General features: G+C 41.6%; 1 long non-coding RNA gene across 2 annotated transcripts; it reads right to left on the bottom strand.

Annotated features, from left to right (window-relative positions):
* Positions 1–600: 600 nt before the first annotated feature.
* On the bottom strand, positions 601–4,599 carry LOC310681857. 2 transcript variants are annotated; one of them, XR_014513655.1, is made up of 2 exons: positions 2,569–4,599; positions 601–1,132 (listed from the first exon to the last, which is right to left on the bottom strand). It is a non-coding gene; the product is annotated as an uncharacterized lncRNA (long non-coding RNA). The 2 variants fall into 2 exon arrangements; XR_014513656.1 differs by having other exon boundaries at positions 2,886–4,599.
* Between the last annotated feature and the right edge of the window lie 4,689 nt (positions 4,600–9,288).

Here is a 9,288-nt window from a genome sequence, read left to right as displayed (position 1 = left end):
TCATAGAATCTTAGAGTTGGAAGGGACCCAAGGGTAATCTAGTCCAACCCCCTGCAATGCAGGAATCTCAGCTAAAGCATCCATGACAGATGACCATTTTCACCCTCATAGCACATGAGCCCTTGAACATCTGGGGCTTCAGCCAGCAATTGACCGGAGCTGTGTTTATGGTAGACTCAAGTAGCGGCAGGACTCCAGGGAGAAAAAAATGTGAGAAGTGTCTGATAAATTTGATTTACTTGGAGAAATAGAAACAACCAGTCTAAGCTTGGCAGTTGGATTGTGCTGAGTGCTTTTCATTCTAAACTGTTGAAGCCTTTGTTTGTTCAGATTGACCCACACAACTTTTTCCAGGGCTGGCCCAAGACATTTTCACACCTGAGGCGAACCACTAAATTCTCCCACAAACAGGAGAAGGAGAAAAAATCTACATCAAGAATATGTGTGTCCTCTCCCAAGGGCAATGAAACCTCCGCTGGCTTCTGTAGAAAAGTAAACCTGTATGGACTCTTATTCCAATAAGACTTTCCCACTGATGCAATCACAGGTTATTGAGTACATTAAATGTTACATTGAAATAATCTCTAAGGAAGAATAAACTATGTTTACCCAATGGATTTATAGATGACATGAAATTTGAGAAAGGTATTTCCCAGCCAACAGCAATCTCTCCTTTTGCTCGTTCAGGTACATATATCTGGGTTAGGCAGCCTGGGCTTGTTGCAAGATTCCATCCATTTTACTGTCTAAGTTGCAGTGATGTCAAAGTTCCAGACCGCAATCTTGATTTTCAGGTTCCTATTGTCTGTCTATAAAAACAATAATCATCTGAAACTGAACTGATCTTTGATAGCAATGAACTTTGTCACAGCTGGGTAATTGAACTCTTAAAAAAAACAAATCACAGTGCTTCAACACACAAATCTGCAGAGTGAGACAGGTAGACAAAACACACAACATTCAAACTGTGCTAGCCTGCCTGTCTATCTAGCTGCCTTGCCCTGGAGAAAAGCTCAGGGGGATGATATTTTTAAACAGGAGCCCAGACTGAATACACTCTCCAAAGTTGGCTGCAACGCTGTTTATTTCTGTTAGGATCAATCGCTGTCTTCGTTACTTTTTTCTCAGGCATCTGGAAAAGATATGTCATATTCTCTGTTTATGACTGCGTTAACTGCAAACATGCCCCAAGAAATCTTGCAAGGGATTGGTCATAAACGGTTTTGTTGCCACTGAATTGCATGTTAATCTCTAAAGTGGGTTGGGTAACCTTTGTCAATCCAAGGGCTTCATTCTCCCTTGGCCGACCCTGGGGGGGGGGGGCAGATTCAATTAAGAGTTCCATAAGCAGAAGCCTGTGCAAGGACTTCTGCTAACAAAATGGGCTTTCCTCCCCCCGCTGCCACCTTTTGCGCTTCCCAAATTGGCTGTGGACGGTTTGGGAGAATTCCCAAAAGAGCTTGGGGAGAAGAGAGGGGATCGTTCTGTCTGGCAAGCTGAAATGGTTGTGCTCATGGAACAATTGCCATAGTGCTACGTTGAATTCCTTCCTGGGTGTCATATGCCAATGGTGATCAGGGTCAAAAAGAGATGAGTGTGGCCAAAATGGGCACAGCCATGCCCACACAGAGACACACATCCTAGGAGTTTATATGACATCTAAGCCTGACCCACATTTATTTTTTGTCTATCAGTTTTAAATGTTTCCTGGAATAGCATCTCCTGACCCTAAAGGGGGATTTCTTCCCAAATGCAAACAGCAGCTTCAAAGGAGGGTTTTTGGTTAGAAAAGCAATAGGAAGAAAGGGTTAAATTATCCCCCTTGCTTTCTGTGATATTGATAATTATCAAACACCCCCACCCCAGCTTCAATTTGCATAAAACAAAACAAAACATGCATGTTAACTGCAAAGGCATGTTTAATGCTGCTTTCTGTAGTTTGATCCTCGGAAAGGCCTTTAAAAAAGAAACAGGAAAATGCAAGATTTGTTCTGCTGGCCTTGGTGCTACTGGGACTTCTCAAACCGCTTGCTCAGATGGGGCCCCACGAAACTGATAGATCACATCACATACCAAGTGATTCAAGAGTGCAACCTAAATATAGCAACACATTTTGATGTTCAGACCATTGAGTTTTTATCTCACTCGTTTCATTCCCTCTTAACCCAATGAACTGTGGCTGTTTCCAGCTTCTGGGCTGAATCCCTTGACTGTAAAAAACGTGCACAGCTCCAGTATGAACAGAGTGCCAGCTAGCAGATACTTAATAAAACTGACTCTGTAGAAGGCAACTTTATATGTTCATGACAAGTATCTGCAATACCTGTGTCAGGATCTTTTAACGTGTCCTTATACTTAACCTATATCCATCTGGTTTGAGCTGTTTTAAAATGTCTGTGCTGCAAAGGCCAAATCCAGCATGCTAGGATTTAAGCAGTGACTAAACACCCTGATCCTAAACATGCTTTTCAGATATGTCTGTCGAAAAAGCCCAAAATAGTACCCTTTTTTTAAAGGACTCATCCTAAGCATTTGTATATGCTATGGCAGAAGAATCAGGTCTCCTACCAGGTTAAAGTTTACTTCATCTTGGTTGTGGATCAAGAAATTTCACAAATGGCCAAGAGTGCTGCTCGATTGATCTCTCATCCACAACGTGACCCTGAGAAGAAATGTGTATCCCCATTTGTTAAGGCCTAGAGCAACATTGCTATATGCAGGGCGAGGGTGATGATGGTCATGATTAATAATAAAGTTTTATATAGCGCTTCCAAGTGTTCAAAGCACTTCTAATGTATTCTTGAGTTATAATCTTCTGTAACAGTCCCATAAGTCAATATTCTTATCTTTGGATTTGCAAATGGGAGGCTGCGAGTGTGGCTTACCTTAGACCACATGCTATGTTCATTGCAGAGCTGAGATGTGAACTGGGGACTGCTACACATGCTGATGCAGGTTTGCTTTCCCCAAATCAACACATGGGAGACCTGCTGTCATACCATGGTTCTGCCTTCGTTGGCCAGGCACATGAAGGCCGCGATCCTATGCTTACACCTGGGAGTAGGTCCCATTTAACTCAATAAGGCCTCGTTTTGAGCAGACGTGTATACACAGTGCAATTTACATTAATCCTATTTGAAGTCAATTGTATTATTATTTGCACAGATGTGTGCTCTTGACGCTGAGGTACGATTAGCTGAAACCCAGAACCTTTAAAACAATGAAGCCATTCCATTCAGCAGGATGTAGATTATACCCTTAGCGAATGCTAATACAAAAATTCATTGTTAGCAGCTTTTAAAAGGCTTTTCACAACAACTTCTCTAAAGAAGATCTGGAAGAGGTAGTAAATTTAAAAATAATACTGCACATGAAATGAGGAGAAGCTGCTGACCTTGAAAAACAGTTTTTCCTCAAGATGAGAAAATAATTGATTTTTTTTTTTTGAAAAGTATGTTGTTAATCTTTTTTTTATATAGCATTTTGTGGTGGTGAAAGCACTTTTATAGCACTTGCAGCATTTATCCACACAAGCAACCATCTGAGCTGGGGTAAACGGAGAGTTTCAGGCCACCCAAGTAAGCTTTATGGTTAAGCAGGGATTTAAATGCAATGGAATTTATTTTTGTGGGAAGCCACAAGAATTTCAAGACGATTTCTTTCAATACATTATTAGGGTTACAAGGACAAACTGGTGCTGTTAATCCTAAGCATCAAAAACGTCTGAATGCCAGGCATTAATGAACGTTAATTCACCTCCCCACATTTGTGAAGGTAATAACCTGCCCGTGAGAAAAACGTGCAGATTCTTGATGTATTTCATCTATGAATGTACCTAAACATGCCCATTTAGCACACCAGCACCCTTGTGCACGCCCACCTCTCTCTGTTATATTTCTGAATGTTGAGTTCAACCCTGACTCTTCAATGAATTGCAAAAGAAATGAGAGCAATTAAAACACCCCCCCCCCCCCGCAAAAATGCAATGGCATCCTTCCTACTGCACTGGATCCAACTTGTCGACTTTGATACCTGCTCTACACCCACTAGCCTACTTCCCATTGTCAGTGTTCAAGTGACATTCAGCTGCCAGCTCTGGCCAGCTTCTGTATGTAAAATGGGGAGGGGGAGCACCATCTTGTCTGTCTAAGGCAGGTGGTGCCCTTTTCTCCTGTCCAATGATCCTGTGAGGTGCTGAGTTAAGAACTGTAGAACTCTAGAATCATTGCTTTGAAGGATTATTCTCAACCACCTAGTCCAATATGCTGGCCCAAGCAGCAAATCCAGCGCAAGAGAGCCCCCAATAGAGCTCTGCACAGCCTCTAAGGGTGGCCAAATCTGCCAACGTCCATGTCAGTTTGCAAAAGTCCTCGTGAAAATTCATCTGCGTTGTAGTGTGAATTTCTCCTGATACACACATTTTTGTATGCACTTTCCCCTGCTACAATAAAGTTATATGTTATTTTTCCACAAATATATACACTTTGCACTTTTGTATGCATTTTTGTACGTGCAACTTGGGCTAAAGAATGGAATTATAAAATATGGAGAAGTGTAAATTTTGAAGGATGGCTATGTTTTGCTTCCCATATTATTCCTCCCCCCCCCCGAAAGTGTGATTTGTATATGTTCACCCAGCGCCTTCATTATATATATTTTAGGTGCCAGGTGAAAAAGTTCCTCTTCAACCAAGCCTTTGGCTGATTAATATCCTACTTTTAAATGCGTCTGTGGGAATAAGGGAGGTTATCGTTTTTCTATTTTGTTTTACTTATTTACTTGTTTTTATCCTGTATTTTATTCTGTGAACTGCCCTGAGATCTCATGATGAAAGGCATTATTATTAAAAACAAAAAGCAAACAAAAAACAAACATACTAATAGTAATAATAATGTGAACCAAATCAAATTTCTCCTCCATCTCTAACATCCTTTGCTTGAAGACCTCCAGCAAATAGGAGACTGCTCTTTCCTTCAATATGTTCCTTCTAATCAAAAGCTACCCTCCTGCATGTACAACACACATCAGTTTGATTACTCCAGCTGGCCTTGTTTTCCCCTGCATCTACAGCTTGTGTGATTAAATGGCAAAAACTTGTTCTTTGAGACTGCTTGTTGTTGCTTTCTATACTCCATAATAATTGGAGACAAAGAAGTTCCTGAAGAAGAAAAAGTGACACTTCTTCCTCTGGTCATCCCTAAATAGCAACCTCAAAGAAACAAATGGCCAATAAATTGTGGTTGCCAGGACATAGCGAGGCATTTGTTTGAATGGATTTCCCATGCTGAAAAGCAGATTTCCACACCATCCCCAGTGGAACTGATGCCCTCACTGCAGAGGCTGGATCTAGATACATGGGGGGGGGGGGGACATTTCAGAAAAACGTGTTGTAAACCTCATAGTGGGAAATCATGTTGGCAAACGAAGGACACCAACGGCGCCACCTGGCGCCACAGTATTATAATGCATTTAAAATGCTTTTTCTTTACTAATGTAGCTCAACACACAGCGGGTAACTAAAAGCAGCCCCTGACCAATGGAGTTGGCTTGTGCCGATGCTCAAAATGTTAATATAAAACAGACATTGATTTTTACAGGGGTGTTTCTCTCCATAAAATTCTTGCCAAAGAGTGTTACATTTTATTAAGAGGCAAGGGTGGGGGGAGGATTCTGCTATTACGTGTTTGCAAAGGCTGCTATTTATTGTGATATCAGTGATTTTCACTGCTGTGTGATTACTGTGCCATAAAGCCCAACGACAACATTTAAACACCAATATGAAAAGAGTGCTGAACTTTTTGAAGCAATAAATCTCAAGGAACCTGCTCTGGTTTCTCTTCATTGTGTTTTCCTTGGCTTCTTTCCATGCCTTTGAATAATCTGCTCTGACAACTCCCATACTGGCTTCCTTTAAAGTTTTCCTCTAATAAGTCTCAAATCCCTCACACAGTCTCCCCGGTACCGTATCTGGTAATAGAATCAATATGGGGTTCCTTGCTGCAAATGTGCCAGCAGAAAAGGGGAGAAATGTGCTTCCGATTATTTCTAGGGTTTCCTGTCTTGTTTCCCAGGTCTGTATTTTGTCAAATTACAGGTAACCTCATCAGTAGCCAGACAAAACTGTCAATTTGGGTTTCTCATTTTTCCCAGTCCTAAATTAAGTTCCCCACATTCCCACATCAGTTTGCAAATTCATTTTAAAAGCTCCTCATGAAAATTCATCAGTATTTTCCCTAATATTGTGTGTGTGTGTATGTGTGTTTTCCAGTAAAGAGGAGAAAAACTCATATGCTTAACAGCACAGAAATAACCAACACACAAGAAGGGTGAAATCCCTACAAACTAAGAAATTTTTGCGTGCTATTTTACATTTGTGTGTGTGTGACTTTCACTCATACTTAAATTTGTATGCACTCTTTCTCCTAACATATGCATTTTTACACATGTCTGGGGGTAGGAGAACTGCATTGTAAAAGTCAAAGAAGTTTGACTTTTGAAGGATAGCTGTGTTTTGGTTCACGTATACATATTGTTTCAGAAACTAAATTTCTCTTCCATCTTTTCAGGATGCATACCACCAGAAGAAGGGCTTTCCCCTGCCCTCCTGGCAACCCCTGATACTTATGCTTCTCTTCCTTATGAGAAGTCAGGAAGAGTCTGAAGCTATGAGCGGGGAAATTCAGACAAGTGTTATTGATAGAGGGGGATGAGAAGGAAACAAATCAATTTATTGCAGTGCAGTACAAATTCACAAAGCTTTTAGTGACTGCTATTGCTTGAACACCATGCTCAAATTTAGAAAGTTTTGAGAAAAACTATCCTATACCATCAGGAATCACCAACATGGTGTCCATGGAGGCAAGTGTGTCTGCCAGTACCTACTATGGTATCTGAGAAAGGCCTCAGTAACTGTCCACTGTACAGGAAAGACTATTTCCTCTTCCTGCAAACAATCATGCTCTGCCACATTGAACATGTGCCCTCAAATGTGCCCACATTCATAGGATGCCCGGATCAGACATCCACCTTGTCTTCTGTTCTGAACAGATGAGAGGTGCAAGCAACTTTTCTCCATGAGTGAACACAGTGGTGATGCCTTTTCCTATTGATTCAGGAAGGGGTGTGATGTGCTGCATGCTTGCAGCTTTTTGTGCTCTTTTAGAAGTGGCTGCCATTTTGTATCACGGCACATGACAGCCATTTTGTGACTGGTCCCACTGGCCCCAAATGGTTGGTGGTCCCTGTTCTATTATGACTAATGACAGGATGTGGGAAAAGTCAGCTGTTTTAACTGCAACTCCTGCAAGGGAATCCTGTGCTTTCAACTGTAATTTGTATCTTAGTTCCTCAACTGAGGGTGTTGACTCTCTCAGTAAAACCATGTTATTATGTGCAAAGAACCTTGCTGCGTATTTTGAATGTTTGCTTGCCTATGTCTGTTAATATCTGAGTCCATGAACTTTGGACTTGCTACCTCACAGGAAGGCCTGCTGTCAAAACATCTGCTGAGGTCCACCTCCAAGGGCCTTCTGGCGGTTCCCTCACCACAAGGAGTGAAGTTACAGGGAACCAGGCAGAGGGCCTTCTTGGCAGTGGCGCCCTCCCTATGAAACTCCCTCCCATCAGATGTCAAGGAGATAAAGAACTACACAACTTTTAGAAGACATCTGAAGGCAGCCCTGTATCGGGAAGTTTTTAATGTTTGACTTTTTATTATGTTTCTATATGTGCTGGAAGCTGCCCAGAGTGGCTGGGGAAACCCAGCCAGATGGGCAGGGCATAATAATAATAATAATAATAATAATAGCACAATCTCCATACACAGATTACTACACTCATAATAAGCCAGTGTGTTGTAGTGGTTAAGAGCAGTGGACTCATAATCTGGTGAACTGGGTTCGCGTCTCTGCTCCTCCACATGCAGCTGCTGGGTGACCTTGGGCCAGTCACACTTCTTTGAAGTCTCTCAGTCCCACTCACCTCACAGAGTGTTTGTTGTTGGGGAGGAAGGGAAAGAAGAATGTTAGCCACTTTGAGACTCCTTCGGGTAGTGATAAAGCGGGATATCAAATGCAAACTCTTCTTCTTCTTCCTTTAAATGGCTGACAACCTTGATAATTTGAGAAGTTCAGATTCTAAACTAATACTCAGGAATGATGCATTTGGCCAGTGCTTATACTGACTTCATTTATTTTTTTAAGTATCAAGTTTCTTTACTGACTTGCCAGAATACAATACTGTAAAAATCTTAGCAAGAAATCAATTCCTCATTTATTTATTTATTTATTTATCTTTCTGTATCATGTTTTTAAACTTTGCATTTCAGGATTGAACAGCAACCCTTGGGACTAAAAAAAAAGTGTTCTAAAAGAGATACAGTATATCTTGGAAGAACTGCTCATTACTGAATTAAAAGGTATTTGTTGAGTAAATGTATCTCTTGACAGTCTAGGCCACGAAGGGACCCAGAAAATCAATTTATGGTATCAGATTACCTGCAGCATAATCCTGTCTCTGTGTTTATGGTCACTAGGCAGGGTAGGAACACACAAATAACTTCTGCTTTGTTAACAGAATGACGCCGCAGTGGCACAGTAAAGATATACTGACTTTGCGCCACAAATGCCAGGAGAAAATCTGGGTGAGGTTGTGAGTGTTGCAGGAGTGCAATGGAGCGAAGAGCAGGTTTTGTGCTTGGTTCTCACCCTTACACTGGCAGAATATTAGACCTGATAAAGAGGTAGCATAGCATAACACTCCACTAAAGTTAATGTAGAAGCCCAGGCTGGAGGGATAACAGTACGGCACGTAGTTCTGAGAATTCCCCACCCCCACCCCCAGCAAGAGTAGTAGTAGTAGTAGTAGTAGTAGTAGTAGTAATAATAATAATAATAATAATAATAATAATAATTTATTTATACCCCACCCATCTGGTTGGGTTTCCCCAGCCACTCTGGGCGGCTTCCAACAAAATATTAAAAATACATTAAATTACATTAAAATACATTAAAACATCAGTCATTAAAAACTTCCCTAAACAGGGCTGCCTTCAGATGACAGATAGTTGTTTATTCCTTTGACATCTGATGGGAGGGTGTTCCGCAGGGCGGGCACCACTACCAAGAAGGCCCTCTGCCTGGTTCCCTGTAACTTGGCTTCTCACAGTGAGGGAACCGCCAGAAGGCCCTCAGCGCTGGACCTCAGTGTCCGGGTTGAACAATGGGGGTGGAGATGCTCCTTCAGGTCTACTGGGCCGGAGAGCAGGAGAGATGCTAGCATCATTACTTG

This window comes from Podarcis tiliguerta (genome assembly GCF_965153285.1).
Source record: "Podarcis tiliguerta genome assembly, chromosome: 7".
Taxonomy (NCBI): Eukaryota; Metazoa; Chordata; class Lepidosauria; order Squamata; family Lacertidae; genus Podarcis; species Podarcis tiliguerta.
This window is presented reverse-complemented; position numbering and strand designations above follow the sequence as displayed.